This window comes from Hyla sarda, chromosome 11 (assembly GCF_029499605.1).
Source record: "Hyla sarda isolate aHylSar1 chromosome 11, aHylSar1.hap1, whole genome shotgun sequence".
NCBI classification, from domain to species: Eukaryota; Metazoa; Chordata; class Amphibia; order Anura; family Hylidae; genus Hyla; species Hyla sarda.
Genome location: NC_079199.1, coordinates 101,271,148 through 101,289,523, shown reverse-complemented (window position 1 = coordinate 101,289,523; position 18,376 = coordinate 101,271,148). Strand labels below are relative to the sequence as shown.

At 44.8% G+C, this 18,376-nt stretch overlaps 1 protein-coding gene across 1 annotated transcript in view; it reads left to right on the top strand.

The window, feature by feature from the left end:
• Positions 1 to 18,376, top strand: part of KIRREL1 (kirre like nephrin family adhesion molecule 1) — a 330,948-nt gene that overhangs the window by 30,469 nt on the left and 282,103 nt on the right. The window lies entirely within an intron of this gene.

Here is an 18,376-nt window from a genome sequence, read left to right as displayed (position 1 = left end):
GTGGGAGTGACATCAATATGCCGCGCAATTATACAATAATGAAATTGCTTCTGCGAGAGATGTTTGTTTTTAATTTCGTGCGGGAACCTCGAGACATACTAATGTCCCAGCCCCTCAGCTGTCTGCCGCAATCACGGAGAAGGATCGGCTGCCCTAGACGAGACCTCGCCGTCTCCAGGACCGGACCACTCTAAATTAAAGGGGTACTCCGCTGGAAAATATTATTATTATTATTATTTTTTAAATCAACTGGTGCCAGAAAGTTAAACTGATTTGTAAATTACTTCTATTAAAAAATCTTAATCCTTCCAGGACTTATCAGCTGCTGTATGTTCCAGAGGAAGTTATTTTCTTTTTGAATTTTCTTTCTGCCTGACCACAGTGCTCTCTGCTGACACCTCTGTCCATTTTAGGAACTGTCCTAAAGGAGCAAATACCCATAGCAAACCTCTCCCGCTCCGGACAGTTCCTAAAATGGACAGAGGTGTCAGCAGAGAGAACTGTGGTCAAACAGAGAGGAAATTCAAAAATAAAAGAACTTCCTCTGGAACATACAGCAGCTGATAAGTACTGGAAGGATTAAGATTTTTTAATAGAAGTAATTTACAAATCTGTTTCACTTTCTGGCACCAGTTGATAAAAAAAAAAAAAATGTTTTACAGGGGAGTACCCCTTTAACTTTACCTTGTCATGTACAGTATATAACACAATGGTAGAGTGACCCCCTCCAATATTATGGTCTGGACGCTCCCAAACAGCAGATGGCTGATTAAAGATGTTAAAATAAAATAAAAAAAATAATAATAAATAAATAATAATAAAATAAATAATGAAATTAAAATAATAAAATGTACGTAAGTAACAAGGTCTTACGAGTCGAATAGCAGGGATCATCCCGCTATTCTGTCTTCCCCTGTGTCTTAGCTGGTTTGTATCAATTACTATGCGACAGTCTCACTGCTGATCCATTGCTCTGGATCAGGTAATCACGATTTCTCAGGCCTGGATAGTTTAGGGTGGAGTTTCAATTGGTCAGCCTCTCTTTTAAGTGGAACGTCAGAGAATAAAAATATATTTTTCAGAGCAATAGGTGACAAAGGTCTATAGATTTCATATGACTTTGTTAGGGGTAGAGCTCCGGCCATTCCTTCTGGCCATGAGCGCCCCCTCTCCCATGTCTCTGCTGGTCTCGGGACTCGCGGTATGGGACGCACCCGCACGCTTGTCCTGGGCATTGCTAGGGGCAATGCTCTGGCCGTGCTGTCCAGACGTGAGCGCTCCCCATCTAGTGTCTGCGGCGGCTCCGGGACTCACTATGAGGGACGTGCCCGCTTGCGAGTCCCGGGCTTCTCCTCTCCTCTCACTGCTTCCGGCTGTTCTCCTTCTGTGCTTCACTGGCACGCGCGCCGCCATTGCCAGTAGGCCCATAATTGGTTGTTAGTCTGGCACCTCCCTATTATGGTGCCGGATCTTCGTGCCCTGTGCCTTAGAGAAAGCATTTCATAGTGTGTGCCATATTAGCGTTCCTGACTTCCTGCCTGTGACCTGACCTTGCTCCTTTGCCACCTGCCTCCTGCCTGTGACCTGACCTTGCTCCTTTGCCCCCTGCCTGTGACCTGACCTTGCTCCTTTGCCCCCTGCCTTCTGACCTTGTGCCTGTGACCCGACTACGCTTATTTGCCGCCTGCCTTCTGACCTGTGCTTTGTCCTGACCGCTATACCTTCTGTGCCAAGTTACATCTGGGCAACCTGTGTCGATGGATCATGCCAGGTGTAGTGACCTTGGTGCCGCCTGCCACTGCAAGTCCATCCCACTTGGCGGCGGGCTCTGGTGAAAACCAATGACACCTTAGACTCCGCTCCCTGGTATGGTTCAGCCTTTGTTCACACAGGACAGCAGATCCACTACTCAGCCGTTACGGTAAGCCGTTTCATCATCTATTTGAAAATATGTAGTCTTTCCAGTACTTTTCAAATACTGTATGTCGTAGAGGAGGTCATGTAGTCTTTCCAGTACTTATCAGCTGTTGTATGTCCTGAAGAAAGCCATGTAATCCTTCCAGTGCTTATCAGCTGCTGTATGTCCTCGAGGAAGTCATGTAGTCTTTCCAGTACTTATCTGTTGCTGTATGTCCTGGAGGAAGTCATGTAGTCCTTCCAGTACTTATCAGCTGCTGTATGTCCTGGAGAAAGTCATGTAGTCTTTCCAGTACATCAGAGACCAAAAAAAATATTTTTAGATCTACAGGTGACACAGGTCTACAGATTTCAAATTACTTCTGTTTAAAAATCTGAAGCCTTCTAGTACTTATCAGCTTATTTATGTCCTGGAGAAAGTCATGTAATCCTTCCAGTACTTATCAGCTTCTGTATGTCCTGAGGAAAGTCATGTAATTCTTTTAGTACTTATCAGCTGCTGTATGTCCTGGAGAAAGTCATGTAGTTTTTACAGTGCTCGTTAGCTGCTGTATGTCCTGGTGGAAGTTGTGTAGTCTTCCAGTCAGACATGGTGCTCTCTGCTGCCACCTCTGTACGTATGAGAATTAGTACAAATCAGGTTTTCTGCTGTTCTCGATAGCTCCTACAATGGACAGAGGGAGCAGCAGAGAGCACTGTGTCTCACTCATAACATTATTGCTTTGTTTGTCTTATCTTTCACATTTTTATATTCTGTTCATTTATGTTTCTCTGGGGCTTCTTGTTCTTTCTGATATGAATAGTTAGTCCATGGTTTCCATGAGGACATTGCGGTTAGTGGTGACTAGTATTAGCTTAGAGTTTAGGGAAAGAACTAGGGAAAGGTTAGGGACAGCCTGGGATAGTTCCTTTGTTTGCTCATTTTATTGCTTCATTCTGTGATTTTTATTTATGTGTGCCATCATATATTCCATATTCATCTGTGGTTTCAGTAATTTAAAGGGGTATTCCGGCTTTATATATCTTATCCCCTATCCAAAGGTTAGGGGATAAGATGCATGATCGAAGGGGTCCCGCCACTGGGGACCTCCGCAATCTCATTGCAGCCCCTGCCATTCTGTGCCGGGCGCTGCCTCTGAGATGTGATGTCACGGCCACACCCCTAGTGATGTCACACCACACCCCCTCCATGTCTATGGGAGGGGGCGTGATGGCTGTCACACCCCCTCCCATAGACATGAATGGAGGGGGCGTTGCGTGGCGTTACTAGGGGGTGTGACCGTTTATAGAGAATACATACTGTTACTGATTTTATTGTCAGCCACTGAGCAATAATGCAATTGCTGTAACAGGAAACATCATGTAACTATATTAATAATGTCCCCTATGGACAAGCATTTATCTGATATAAAGTTATCCTCTGTTGACAAGAATATATGGGATAACTACTATATATTACAACATATATTACTGTATATGTTACTATATATTATACCATACATTACTATTTGTTTTACTATATATTATACCATATATTACTATATATTTTACTATATATTACTGTATATGTTACTATATATTATACCATATATTACTATATATTTTACTATATATTACTGTATATGTTACTATATATTTTATACCATATATTACTATATATTTTACTATATATTATACCATATATTACTATATATTTTACTATATATTACTGTATATGTTACTATATATTATACCATATATTACTATATATTTTACTATATATTATACCATATATTACTATATATTTTACTATATATTACTGTATATGTTACTATATATTATACCATATATTACTATATATTTTACTATATATTACTGTATATGTTACTATATATGATACCATATATTACTATATATTTTATTATATATTTTATCATATATTACTGTATATGTTACTATATATTATACCATATATTACTGTATATTTTACTATATATTACTGCTTCTTGTGTACTAATAAAATAAATACTATTAAAAAAAAATCACCTTTGTGCAAAAATATGTAGACTGTTATGTTTGCCCAATAGTCAGAAATATAACCACTATAATACTGCCCCTATATTCTAAACTCTACTATAATACTACTCCTATATACAAGAATATAACTATTATAATACTGCTCCTATATACAAGAATATAACTATTATAATATTGCTCCTATATACAAGAATATAACTACTATAATACTACTCCTATATACAAGAATATAACTATTACAATACTGCTCCTATATACAAGAATATAACTACTATAATACTGCTCCTATATACAAGAATATAACTACTATAATACTGCCCCCTATATACAAGAATATAACTACTATAATACTGCTTCCTATATACAAGAATATAACTACTATAATACTGCTCCTATATACAAGTATATAACTACTATAATACTGCCCCCTATATACAAGAATATAACTACTATAATACTGCTCCTATATACAAGAATATAACTACTATAATACTGCCTCCTATATACAAGAATATAACTATTATAATCCGTAGAAAGAAATTCACATCTGCACACACCTGTGTACAACTTCACTTTATTTCGTCATCATCATAATATACAAGCGGGCCTGGTGGGATCGGGAAACAAGGAGCGCAGCAGCCGAGGCTGTGTGGGTGGGCGGCGAACAGCTGTTTTCGTGGGTAAAAATATGTTGACTGTTATGTTGGCCCAATAGTAAGAAATATAACCACTATAATACTGCCCCTATATTCTAAACTCTACTATAATACTGCTCCTATATACAAGAATGTAACTATTATAATACTGCTCCTATATACAAGAATATAACTACTATAATACTGCCCCCTATATACAAGAATATAACTACTATAATACTGCTCCTATATACAAGAATATAACTACTATAATACTGCTCCTATATACAAGAATATAACTACTATAATACTGCTCCTATATACAAGAATATAACTACTATAATACTGCTCCTATATACAAGAATATAACTACTATAATACTGCTCCTATATACAAGAATATAACTACTATAATACTTCTCCTACATACAAGAATATAACTACTATAATACTGCTCCTATATACAAGAATATAACTACTATAATACTGTTCCTATATACAAGAATATAACTACTATAATACTGCCTCCTAGCTGAGAGGTTGTGTCTGTGTAGCTCTCCTGATGTCTGGAGAAAGCCCAGGGAGGGGCCACCCTGGGCGGGGAAGCTCCCCAAGCAAGGCCCAGGCTTCAAGGCCTATTCTGGGAATTAATCCCCAGACACCTCAAACCCTGAATGAACATCCAAAAGTTGATTTGGAAGATGGAAATGTCCAGAATGTCAGAAGTCTCAGTGCAGCAAGAAGCACAGATGAGAAGAAAGTTGTGGAAGTGAGGAAAGAAACTTCATCAAGTAAGGTAATGGCTGCAGGTACAATCCACCCCTCCTGCAGTCAGACAGAGGAGAACATCCCTGGAGAAGCAGACCATGCAGGAGAATCTGCAGCAGCCTGTCCTGATACGTTCTGACCGCACACGATACGGGAGCGGGAGCAGCGCAAAAGTTACAAGCACGCCAGAGGGGACCAGAGGGAGTACAGCAGGAAGGCTTCAGGGGGCCACAAGTGCGGTCACTGGAAAAAAACAGGGGCCCAGTCCCCAGTCTGGCGATTGTGACCCTGCAGCAGTGACCACAGCACCGAGTCAGATGCCCCCTCAGAAGCAGAGTCCTGTGAGTACCCCACCAGCACGGCCCCCCAATACTCAGCGGGCGCCTGAACTGTGTTTGGCCGAGCAGATCCCAGCTCTGGTAAAGAGACTTGAGACTTTAAAAAAGACTAAGTTACAGCTGCAGAAACAGATAGACTGTGTGTACAAACTAAAGGCAGCAAACCCCAATAACCAGGCTGTACATGATAAGAAGCTGAGCTCCCTCGCTGTGCAGCTCGCTGACACTGTGCAGGACATGGAGGACATATTGGACCAGATGGGACCAGTCGCTGAGACCTTCAGAAATCAGCAGCGATTTGAGGGATATAAGGAAAGACCAGCGCCAAAGTCATCTACATCTACTGCTGCACCCAAGTCTTCAGCTTCACCAGGGGACACCCAGCAGTCCTGTGCAAGACAAGAGGACATCCAGCAGTCCTGTACAAAACCACTCCTCAGACCAGCCAGCTTCCCTTTTGAGAAAGGAAATTTGTACAGGCAAGCGGGAGAAAGTGTCCAGCAACATCAGAGACCTGCAGAGACTCCTCCAGAGGTACCACAAGTCCCAGCAGTCAGCACGGTGAAGCAGGACTATGGACACATACCTGAAGGTAACTCTGTAACAGTAGTGCAGTCACCACAAGCCCCTGGGGGCAGTAGAGAGCAACAGGACTGTGGACTCTTACCTGAAGGCAGCAGTGCAGCAGAGAGTTCACAGGACATGGCTCTGCAGGGCTTGCTGGGCTCTGTAGTGCAGAATCATACTGCCAGTGACTTCACTGATATGACTGTATGTGATTTATCTGATAATGTGTCTGCAGAGGGGGGTGCTTCACAGTCTGTGTGGGATCTGGGGTCATCTCTGGGGTCAGGTCCACCATTAGTTCAGCCTTCAGAGGCTTGTGACCCCCAGAGTATAGAGGTTGATGGTGGGGAGGGGGCTGTACAGTCTGATGCACAACACTTCCCCCCTTTAGTCACACAAGTATCAGAACCCCCTAGTACGGCTGGTCAGCAGCCACCACAGCGCCCCCAAGTACAGCAGGAGGGTAGAAGTAGTGGCGCCTCCTCTGGTAATGCCTGGAGTCGTGGATCACCATTCATGTCCAATGTAAACTACACGGGTCAGGCTTTCAAGAGGAGGAACGTGGTCAGGTTCAGACATAGAGGGGCCAAGGAGGAGCTGCCTGACAGGAGGTTTGTGGTCCGTGAACTTCTGTGCCACCAAATGGGCTTCCTGCCATCTAACATCCTGGCAGTGATAAACCTTCCTGACAGGCAGGGCTATGACGTCAGCTTCAAACTCATGTCTGACCTGGATCGCTTCTGGGCCCATGTCACCCGGGTGAGAGATGCTGATGGCTGGAATAAGTTCAGCTTTGTCCCCATCTCCAGACCGGACACAGCGAATGTCACCATTATATTCTGGAACGAGTCTGTCCCCCCCCAGGATATTGTTGTGTGGTTAAAAAGACACTGTGACCTAATGTCAGACCTGACTAAGACCAGGGATGAGGACGGCATATGGACGGGCGGGTGGAAGGTCCTGGTAAAGTTACGGCAGATTAATAACATTACCCAACATCTGCCCAATTCATTTTTCATTGGTCGGGAGAAAGGGGTTTGCTTCTATGCAGGTCAGCCCAGAAAATGCTTCAAGTGTGGGAAGACCGGTCATATCGCGAGTGTCTGCACCCTGGTAAAATTTAATTTATGTGGGGAGATCGGCCATGTCAGCGCCACCTGCCAGAACATCCGCTGCAACCTCTGTGGTAAGACCGGTCACTCCCACAGGGACTGTCCTGACGCCTGGCATAACATCTGTAAGGACTTCCCTGATGAGGACCTGCTGGAGGGGGCAGAGGACCTGGAGGAGGAGACGTTGGTGTCAGGGTCAGCAGTGACACAACCTGAGCCTCAGCATAACATGGGTGACACTAGAGGTGACGATATGGGTGACAATATGGGTGACAATATTGGTGACACAGTGCCCGACCAGTCCCAGCCAGGAGCCACTGAGGGGAACAGGGAGGTCACTGAGAGGGTTGTGGCCATGTCTTCTTCTGCCCCAGCATCAATAAATCCGCAGAAGAGACGGAAAAAAGATAAAACCAGTCGTAAGCCTGAGGAGGGATGGACCACTGTCCAAAAACCCTCCAAAAAGAAAGTAGACCCCGAGTCAGGTGTCATGTCCATCACAAATAGGTACAGTGTCCTATCAGAGTCAGACGTTGAGGAAGAGATGGAGAGGGAGCTAAAGAGAGTGATAGAGGAATTTAATGAAGACCAAGAGGGTGATCCCCCCACAAAAAGGAGACCCCCACGAGATAAACGTCTGTCCGAATCGGACATGGAAACAGGTGGTCAGCAGGAGGGCTCAGACTCAGATCTGTGATGATGGGGGTGACATCTCTGCTTCTTCTGCTTTCCTTTGTTATGATGGCCGACTTTACCCTAAAAGTGTTCTCCAGTAATGTGAACAGTGTCAGAGTGAGGAGGACCAGACACGCGGTTTATGACCATCTAAAGTCTATTGATGCCGATGTCTTCTTCTTACAGGAGACACGTTTAAATACTCAAGGACTGTTACGTGAAGCAGAGCGTGAATGGCGGTCTGGTCCATCCTTTTGGTCACTGGCTGTGGAACCAAGTGCCGGGGTCTCTATCCTGTTTACCACCAATGATGTAACTGTACATAGGCTGACAGAGGTATTGATGGGAAGGTGCCTAATGCTGGAAGTTACTATACGGGGTAGAAGGCTCCGACTTATTAATATCTATGGTTCACAGACAGTGACTGAAAGGGTTAACCTTTATAATGAAGTGAAGCCATATCTCTTTACATCTGTCCCTGTCATCTTGGCTGGAGATTTTAATGCCTCCAGAACATCTAGTGACAGATCCTCTAATAGACCTCTAACCCGAGACTCCAAGGTCTTAAACAGCATCATTCTACAGGCCGGGTTGTCAGATGTGTTTGTGCAGGGTGGTCGGAAGGCAAAGTTTACCTATTTTTGTGGTGGAAGAAGTAGTCGTATAGATTTAGCTCTGGTTAGTCCTACAGAGACCATTGGTGAGAAGGATGAGAAAGTAGTCCCTTATTCTGACCATCTGGCCTTATATTTTTGTCTGGGTGTCACACAGTGTCCTGAGACAGGTAGAGGGTTGTGGAGACTGAATTCCAGTCTATTAGAGGATCCTTCTGTGCAGAGACAGGTTCACTCTCTTATACAGAGTCAGCTAGAGAGAGTGGACTTCTATGATGATATGGCCGCCTGGTGGGAGGATGTCAAGGATGAGATCAGAACCCTCTTAAAGAGACTGTCAGTTATAAAGGGGAAGAGTAAGTATGGCCAGTATCTCAAGCTGCGCAAAGAATTGGAGTCACTATATTCGGCGGGTGGGGACCAACAAAGGATAGACCGGCTGAAATCTGAGATAAGGCAGTATCAGTACAGCAGGTATACCTCCCTGGTTCTTGAACGGGATTATGGGTCCTTAGGGTCTCCTGATCCCTTTGAGAATTGCCGGGAGCGGGTGGCAAATAAATCTGTCACCGGTCTCACTGACTCCCAGGGTGTTTTGCAGGAATCTCGGGAGGGTATCCTGGGGGTGGTGAGATCGTACTATGCTGACTTGTTTCAGAGGAAGGTTTTGGATAGAGACAAGATGACCCAATTCTTGGAGACAACTCCGCTCCCTGATACTAATGATTTGGACTTTTCTCCTTTGACAGCAGAATTGACGGTGGCAGAGGTCAAAGAGGCCATTGATAAGTTACATCTGAAGAAGGCACCAGGTCCAGATGGGATAACAGCAGAATTCTATAAGACATTCAGAGACCTCTTGGCCCCAATTCTCGTGGATGTTTACACAAATTGTCTAGAAAGTCACCTGATGCCTCCATCCATGAGAGTGTCCTCGCTGATTCTGCTGTCTAAAGGTAAAGAGCCGAGTGACATCAAGAACTGGAGGCCAATTGCCCTCTTGAATGTCGACAGGAAGATTCTGGCAAAAATCCTGTTTTCTAGGTTAGTTTGTCTGTCCCCGGCACTGTTGGCAGGCTGTCAGTATGGCACAGTAAAAGGGCGGAACATCTCTGGGGCAGTGATCTCCATAAGGGAGATGTTTGAGAGATGTAAAGCCCTGAGGTGTGGGAGATATGTTGTGAGTCTTGACCAGGCTAAAGCCTTTGACAGAGTAGATCACGAGTATCTATGGGCCACTTTGTCAAAGTACGGTATTACGGGACAATTCATTGATTGGCTGAAGACTTTGTATTGTGAGGCTGAGAGCTTTCCTCTGATCAATGGTTGGCAGGGTGACACCTTCAGGGTTAAGGCGGGGGTGAGACAAGGTTGCCCACTGAGTCCGCTGCTGTATGTATTCGCCTTAGACCCGTTTCTGAGGTCACTGCAGGAGTGTGGTTTTCAGGGGGTGCCGGTCCCCCACTGCCTGCCCCTGAGTGTTGTTGCCTATGCGGATGATGTGACCATAGCGATATCTGAGCCTCGTGAGGTGGAGATGTTGTCTGCGGCCATCAGAAGTTACTCGGAGGCCTCAGGGTCTCTGGTCAACCTTGAGAAGAGTCAAGCTCTCTGGATATCTGATTCTGATCCAGACTTTGATCTGCCCCAATTTGTGAGAGCCTCCTCCTATATTAAAATCCTAGGGGTCAAATTCGGGAGGGACGATAACGCCAAACTAAATTGGGAAGAGAAGTTGGAAGCCGGAAATGCAAAGGTTCAGCGATGGAAGAACTGGAGGCTGACCTATAGAGAAAGGGTTAAAATGTTGAAGACTTACCTGGTCCCCGTCTTCTTGTATGTCTCTGTTGTGTTTCCTTTGCCAGAATGTTTCTCCGCTCGGCTCTTTAGCCTGTTCTTCCAAATGTTCTGGGGGAACAGGTTGAACCTGATAAAAAGAGGGGTCACCTACCTACAGAGAAGAGAGGGTGGGTTGGATATGCTGAATCCAAGGGTGTTCTTTGACTTCATGTTTCTAAAAGTAAATTTTGGTTGCCTGGACTCAAACAACAGCTCCCTGTGGGCGAATAGTATCAGGGACTGGATATTGCCTTTTGCAGAGTCTTGGGTGCGAGGCGGCAGTCTCAAGAGGGGGAGATGGACGCGTGACTACCTCCCCCCGTACCTGGAATACGGGCTTAGATGTCTGAAGAGATGGCGCATTGAGAAGTCTTATATAGAGAGTAAGCCAAGGAAGGACCTATATGTGAGGATCTGTAGAGCTTTCTTCTGTTCTCCGCTTGCCTTGAGGGATTGTGTGACCAGCACTTTACAAGAAAGTCTTAGGTTCCTCAATGGGAAACGACTTCCCGCAAAGTTATTTGACATTGCTTGGCTGTCACTCCATGGGAGGCTCTTTGTCAGGGGTAATCTAAAATATCTAAGTGTCTCAGATAGGAACTGTCCTCTGGGTTGTCAGCAGGAGGAGACGATGGAGCATTTCATATCTGACTGCAGGGCCGGGAGGAGGATATGGGAAGAAGTGTCCAGTAAGCTGAACATCCCATTACTGCAGAACCTGACGTATCCTGACATCATCTATGCTGTACCATCCAGTAACAGGACTGTAGACAGGGGGACTATGTACATAATAATTACTATCACTAAATATTACCATTGGCACATGAGAACTAGAGTGTCCATACACAACGAGCCATTCCACCACATCACAGCAGTAAGACAGATCATGTCCGAGCTCCAGTGGGTAAAGTCATTAGAGATACGGAGGAACCAAAATAATGGGAAATTATGGAGGAATGTCTCTTTGGTTTAACACAGATGATGTGATGTTGTTGTTTTTTTTTTTTTTTTTTTTTTTTCTTTCCCAGCAAATGTGGACTTTTTAAGTTTATTATGACTCTATATATACACTCTAGTTGAGTAGTCATTGTGTGTACAATGCTTGTTATTTTTGTTTTGTATTGTAAGAATATATTCTTTTTTGTATTTTTATGTTTGTTTTCACAATAAAAATTGCCTCCTATATACAAGAATATAACTACTATAATACTGCTCCTATATACAAGAATATAACTACTATAATACTACTCCTATATACAAGAATATAACTACTATAATACTGCTCCTATATACAAGAATATAACTACTATAATTCTGCTCCTATATACAAGAATATAACTACTATAATACTTCTCCTACATACAAGAATATAACTACTATAATACTGCTCCTATATACAAGAATATAACTACTATAATACTGTTCCTATATACAAGAATATAACTACTATAATACTGCCTCCTATATACAAGAATATAACTACTATAATACTGCCCCCTATATACAAGAATATAACTACTATAATACTGCTCCTATATACAAGAATATAACTACTATAATACTGCTCCTATATACAAGAATATAACTACTATTATACTGCCTCCTATATACAAGAATATAACTACTATAATACTGCTCCTATATACAAGAATATAACTACTATAATATTGCCTCCTATGTACAAGAATATAACTGCTATAATACTGCCTCCTATATACAAGAATATAACTTCATGTTATCGGTTGATTAGGCGCTGATGATGTCAGTATGGCGGGGGCCGGTTCTGTTCGGTAGGGATACCCCCAGAGAATCATTTCTATTCCTTTTTTCTTATTCCTTAGTTGACTCCATCAGAACGTGTATTTTTTATTTATATCTAAGCGGCTGCTCCGGGGATCCCAGGATATATTTATTTATATATATATTTATAATCTGTCTCCACTTATACGGACGCCAACGATGAAAGTCGAGAAAATTGCATAATGATTCTCCAGCTCTCTCGTATACCGCCGGAGCGGCTCCTCGCCTCTGTTCTGCGTTCATTCCCCCACTAGCAGAATTTGCCTTCATAGCAGCAATGGCTGTGAGCGGCCTCTGTACTGGGGGATAGAGGAGATAGAACCAGATTGTTTGGATTCCACTAAAATGAACGCCCACCCCCATTGCCTCCTCCCACCCCCGTCAGCTTCCTGAAAAGAATCATTCCTTCTCCGCTTTCGCATTCGCTTCCATTATCCAGGTTCCTATAACGAGCTGAGATACTGGGCTGTTTAAAGGGGTACTCCACCTCTAGACATCGTATCACCTATCAAAAGAATAGGGGATAAGATGTCTGATCATCTGGTTTGTTACAGTGTGTCACCCCAGTAGTAAGGAGATTCCATGAGGAGGAGGTTTGTTACAGTGTGTCACCCCAGTAGTAAGGTGATTACATGAGGAGGAGGTTTGTCACAGTGTGTCACCCCAGTAGTAAGGAGATTACATGAGGAGGGGGTTTGTTACAGTGTGTCACCCCAGTAGTAAGGTGATTACATGAGGAGGAGGTTTGTCACAGTGTGTCACCCCAGTAGTAAGGAGATTCCATGAGGAGGAGGTTTGTTACAGTGTGTCACCCCAGTAGTAAGGAGATTACATGAAGAGGAGGTTTGTTACAGTGTGTCATCCCAGTAGTAAAGAGATTACATGAAGAGGAGGTTTGTTACAGTGTGTCACCCCAGTAGTAAAGAGATTACATGAAGAGGAGGTTTGTTACAGTGTGTCACCCCAGTAGTAAAGAGATTACATGAAGAGGAGGTTTGTTACAGTGTGTCACCCCAGTAGTAAGGAGATTACATGAGGAGGAGGTTTTTTACAGTGTGTCACCCCAGTAGTAAGGAGATTACATGAAGAGGAGGTTTGTTACAGTGTGTCATCCCAGTAGTAAGGTGATTACATGAGGAGGAGGTTTGTTACAGTGTGCCACCCCAGTAGTAGGAGATTACATGAGGAGGAGGTTTTTTACAGTGTGTCACCCCAGTAGTAGATGATTACATGAGGAGGAAGTTTGGTACAGTGTGTCACCCCAGTAGTAAGGAGATTACATGAGGAGGAGGTTTGTTACAGTGTGTGACCCCAGTTGTAAGGAGATTAAATGAGGAGGAGGTTTGTTACAGTGTGTGACCCCAGTAGTAAGGAGATTACATGGGGAGGAGGTTTGTTACAGTGTGTCACCCCAGTAGTAAGGAGATTACATGAGGAGGAGGTTTGTTACTGTGTGTCACCCCAGTTGTAAGGAGATTAAATGAGGAGGAGGTTTGTTACAGTGTGTCACCCCAGTAGTAAGGAGATTACATGAGAAGGAGTTTTGTTACAGTGTGTCACCCCAGTAGTAAGGAGATTACATGAGGAGGAGTTTTGTTACAGTGTGTGACCCCAGTAGTAAGGAGATTACATGGGGAGGAGGTTTGTTACAGTGTGTCACCCCAGTAGTAAGGAGATTACATGAGGAGGAAACGTTGTTACAGTGTGTCACACCAGTAGTAAGGAGATTACATGAGGAGGAGGATTGTTACAGTGTGTCACCCCAGTAGTAAGGTGATTACATGAGGAGGAGGTTTGTTACAGTGTGTCACCCCAGTAGTAAGGTGGGGAGTGTCAAAGGGAGGAGTAAAGGAGGTGGCAAAATTAGCTTTTGCCTAGGGTGGCAAACATCCTTGCACCGTCCCTGGGAGTACCCCTTTAACATGGGGGCCTCTACTGCCTGCGACAAGACATTAAAGCCCCCAAATAAATCTCATTCTGATGACTTGATATTATTTTGATCAGTACAGATGGATCTTAGGCGGCACTGTGCGCACTGCGGGAGCCCCCGTGGAGCCTGCAGCGCTCTCGGGGAGAGGGAAAAAAAATGATCCGTCAGATTGTGTCTGTGCCGATCCGGCGAGATAATTTTATCTGAAGTCAAGAAAACCATCTTTAATTTCACCCCCTCCCACCCGGAGCCTGACGCCCTGGGGACGAAGCTTGGTGTGAGAAACCAGTCGGATTGTCGAGAGTTGTTGTTTATTTTTTTATTGGCGGCGATTCAGCAGGATAGCGGCGTATCTTATCTCCCGCGTCTCGCTACATATGCAAAAGGATTGTTTTGCTGTCTTTTGTCAAAGTGGCAGCTTCGCTCAACGGGATTTATGGCCGTCTACCAACGCGCCGCATTAATACAGCGTAATCCATCTATTATTTAATATCCCGTCCTTTAGTGTCTATTAAAAGTAACAGATTTGTTACTGGGAGAGATTCATCTGAGGTTGTTTTACCTTCGCCGCGCAGGAGAGATGGAGTTTTTCTTATGTCTTTTGTGGAATGGCGGTGGTGTAATGTGTTTATCGGCCTTTGCTGAATCATACGGGCATTTAAAGGGGTGTTCCGATTTAGAAAACTTTATTTAAATAGAGATATCCAACTTACTAGTACAGTGTTATCACAAAATGTGATTGCAGGATTCCCCCTTGACAAGAAGTTGTGTAGTCATCTCATTATCAGTGTGGTATTGTCTCAACAGCTCTCTGGCTTCTCCATCTTTTTATAACAGAAAGTTGTGTAGTCCTTTCATTATCAGTGTGTTGTCTCAGCAGCTCTCTGACTCCACCCTATTTTGTTTGACAGAAAGTAGTGTAGTCCTCTCATTGTCAGTAGGGTGTTGTCTCAGCAGCTCCCTGGACCCTCCCTCTTTCCCAAGACAACTTTGTCCTCTGCTTTCTCAAGAGGCTTGACTGGATCTTATATTTGAGCTTTAGCCCCACCCCATCCCATCTTTGACCAGTCCCTTCAGCCTACATTACCATTTCCCTGTCATGTACACATATACATTTATATCTTTATTGGGACATTTGGGAAGAATGAGGTGTGGTTTACAGCATGCTGCCTTGTGCTGAGCAATGCCACAGGCAGAGGAGCAGACAGGGAACGGATACATCAGGTGCTGCAACCCATACTGATTGTTTGATAGTCTGCTGTAAATGTTCTTCAACAGTTCTGGGTGCAGAACCGTTAGGAGTGCTGTGGGAGGGTAGTAGGCAGGGTGGGAGGAGGGAAAGCAATGCATTCTGGGGATTGTAGTGCTAAGCAACTGTTCAACCAGAAAGTACAGGACTAAGACCCCAAAATTAATAGATTTTTATACTTGCAGGTAACATGAAGTATAGCAACTTACCAACAGATGACATTAACTAGAGATGAGGAAAAGGGTGATGGTAGTCAGCAATGAAGCCGAATAAGATGAACAAGACAAATATTAGAGCTGCCCCGAAATAGCTGGCCCTAGTCTTTCCCTGAACTTTAATCCTACACCAGACAAAATAATCTCACTGTCCCTGCAATGTCCCTATGGAAACCCTGGACTTGCATTGAGGGGACGGGGCCTGAAGTCACACGGGGGCAGAGTCGTGACGTCACGGATTTCCGTTCCGGTGGTCGGGCCCCAGACCCTCCAGCGCTTCCAGAGCAGAAACAGGTGGGTGCCGCATGCTATATTGCGGGGGTCCCCAGCGGCGGGACCCCCCGCGATCAGACATCTTATCCCCTATCCTTTGGATGGGGGATAAGATGTCTAGGGGTGGAGTACCCCTTTAAGTATACTACTTTTTGTACAAAAAGTTATTTAAAAAAAATAGTAAAATAAAACAAAGCCTATAAAAATTGGTTATTGGTATAATTGTACGGAACGGAATAAAGTGGCATGGGGGGGGGGGGGAAATGATATAGGACAGGGGGGTTAATCAAGGGGGGAGGGGATAAAAGTGCATGGGGGATAGCAGCCCGATTTGTAATGCTGATATTGGTACAGTGGTCCCTCAGCATTTGAAGGTAATCCGTTCCAAATGGACCATCGTTTGTTGAAACCATCGTATGTTGAGGGATCCGTGCAATGTAAAGTATAGGACAGTGGTCTACAACCTGCGGACCTCCAGATGTTGCAAAACTACAACTCCCAGCATGCCCGGACAGCCAACGGCTGTCCGGGCATGCTGAGAGTTGTAGTTTTGCAACATCTGGAGGTCCGCAGGTTGAAGACCACTGGTATAGGAAGTTGTACTCACCTGTCCCCGCCACTCCGGACCGTCACCGCTGCCCTGAATGTCACCTTCCATCGCTGTCGCCGCGTCCCCCGTGGTGTCCTCCGACGTTCCAGCAAGGCCTCTGCTTCCCTGGCATTCTCGCTCTCCGTCGCCGCCATTACGTAGCTACGCACGCAGCTCCTATTGGATGACGGGACGGCGTGCGCAGCGACGTGATGACGACGATGGAGAGCGCCGACGATGTAGAGGATCCCGAAGAGGACGCACCGGAGCCCCGAGGACAGGTAAGTGATCGTCACCGGACCACACGGGGCACCTTAAATGGCTATCCGGTGGCAGCTGAAGCAGTCTGCACTGCCGGATAGCCGTTTATGCGATGGCCCCGACATACAAAAGCATCGTATGTTGATGCTGCCTCTGAGAGGCCATCGTATGTTGAAATGATTGTATGTCGGGGCCATCGTAGGTCAGGGGGTCACTGTATCATGTTGTACATTGTAGGACGTGCAATGTGATATGTGCAATTGGCGGTACTGTGAGGGGTGTCCAGGAGGCCCTGGCATGAGCTGTGTAAGGGGCCCCAATATTTCTGATGGCAGCCCTGTGTATGGGGGATGGGTAGTGCATGCTGGGAGTTGTAGTTTTTTTAAAAGCTGGTGGCACCCTGGTTGGGAAACACTGGTCTATCTGTACAATGGCCTCTCGACTCTCTGTTGACTCTGGATGTCAGAGGAGAGAAGGGTTGGGCAAGTGTCCCCCTGCAAAATAAATATGCTTATGTATGCGGGAATGGGAAGTGCATGCTGGGAGTTGTAGTTTTGTAACAGCTGAAGACACCCTGGTTGGGAAATACAGCTATGGAGGCGTCTAGCAAGGATTACGAGCTTACACCTGTTACTCCGGCTCCTCGCTGTTCTCTGTCAGAGTAATGGAATCTCATGATTTACCAAGCACAAGGGGGGCTGGAGTGGAAGGAGCGGGGTATTATTTATAAGACAATAAATCGGTCTTTGCCTTCCATTCAGTATGTCCGTGTCCCTTTGTGTGTTGGATGTTGGAGGCAGAGCCCATTAAGTTACAGGCCTGATGTCCGCAGATGCTTTCCAGTCCAGCACACACAGCAGCAGCTGTCGGCCGGACCCTGCGAGTGTATAAAAGTCCCCCCCCCCAGCCCCGCGCCTCTGCCCCCTTTATTCGCTGACCCTTTATCTGGCAGGACGGCCGGCGCTCGCTCCTTAATTAATTATTGAATTTACTCGGAGTCTTTCAGACAAGTCCCTGGACGCTGCTGAGGAGCACTATAGAAACTGTGCGAGGCCGTACAATGATAGGTGAGGGGCGCAAAGCTTTTATAACTCGCCTCTCTAAATAATTCACTGCCAACCATTAGACGCAGACACACAGCTCTAAACTCCAGGAATTCGCTTTTTTATTTTTTTTGTTTTTTTTTTTAAATAAAAGAACTAAAAAAAAGAAAAAAAAGATCCTATGACAATAGAACACGGGCATTCATAAGTCTAGGACAATGATGCTGGCAGATAATTGGTGCAGGACACTTGGGGTACAGGATGATAGCACTTAGGGTACAGGATAACACTTGGGGTACAGGATAATAACACTTGGGGTACAGGATGATGACACTTGGGGTACAGGATGATGACACTTGGGGTACAGGATGATAACACTTGGGGTACAGGATGATAACACTCGGGGTACAGGATGATGACACTTGGGGTACAGGATGATGACACTCGGGGTACAGGATGATAACACTTGGGATACAGGGTGATAACACTTGGGGTACAGGATGATAACACTTGGGATACAGGGTGATAACACTTGG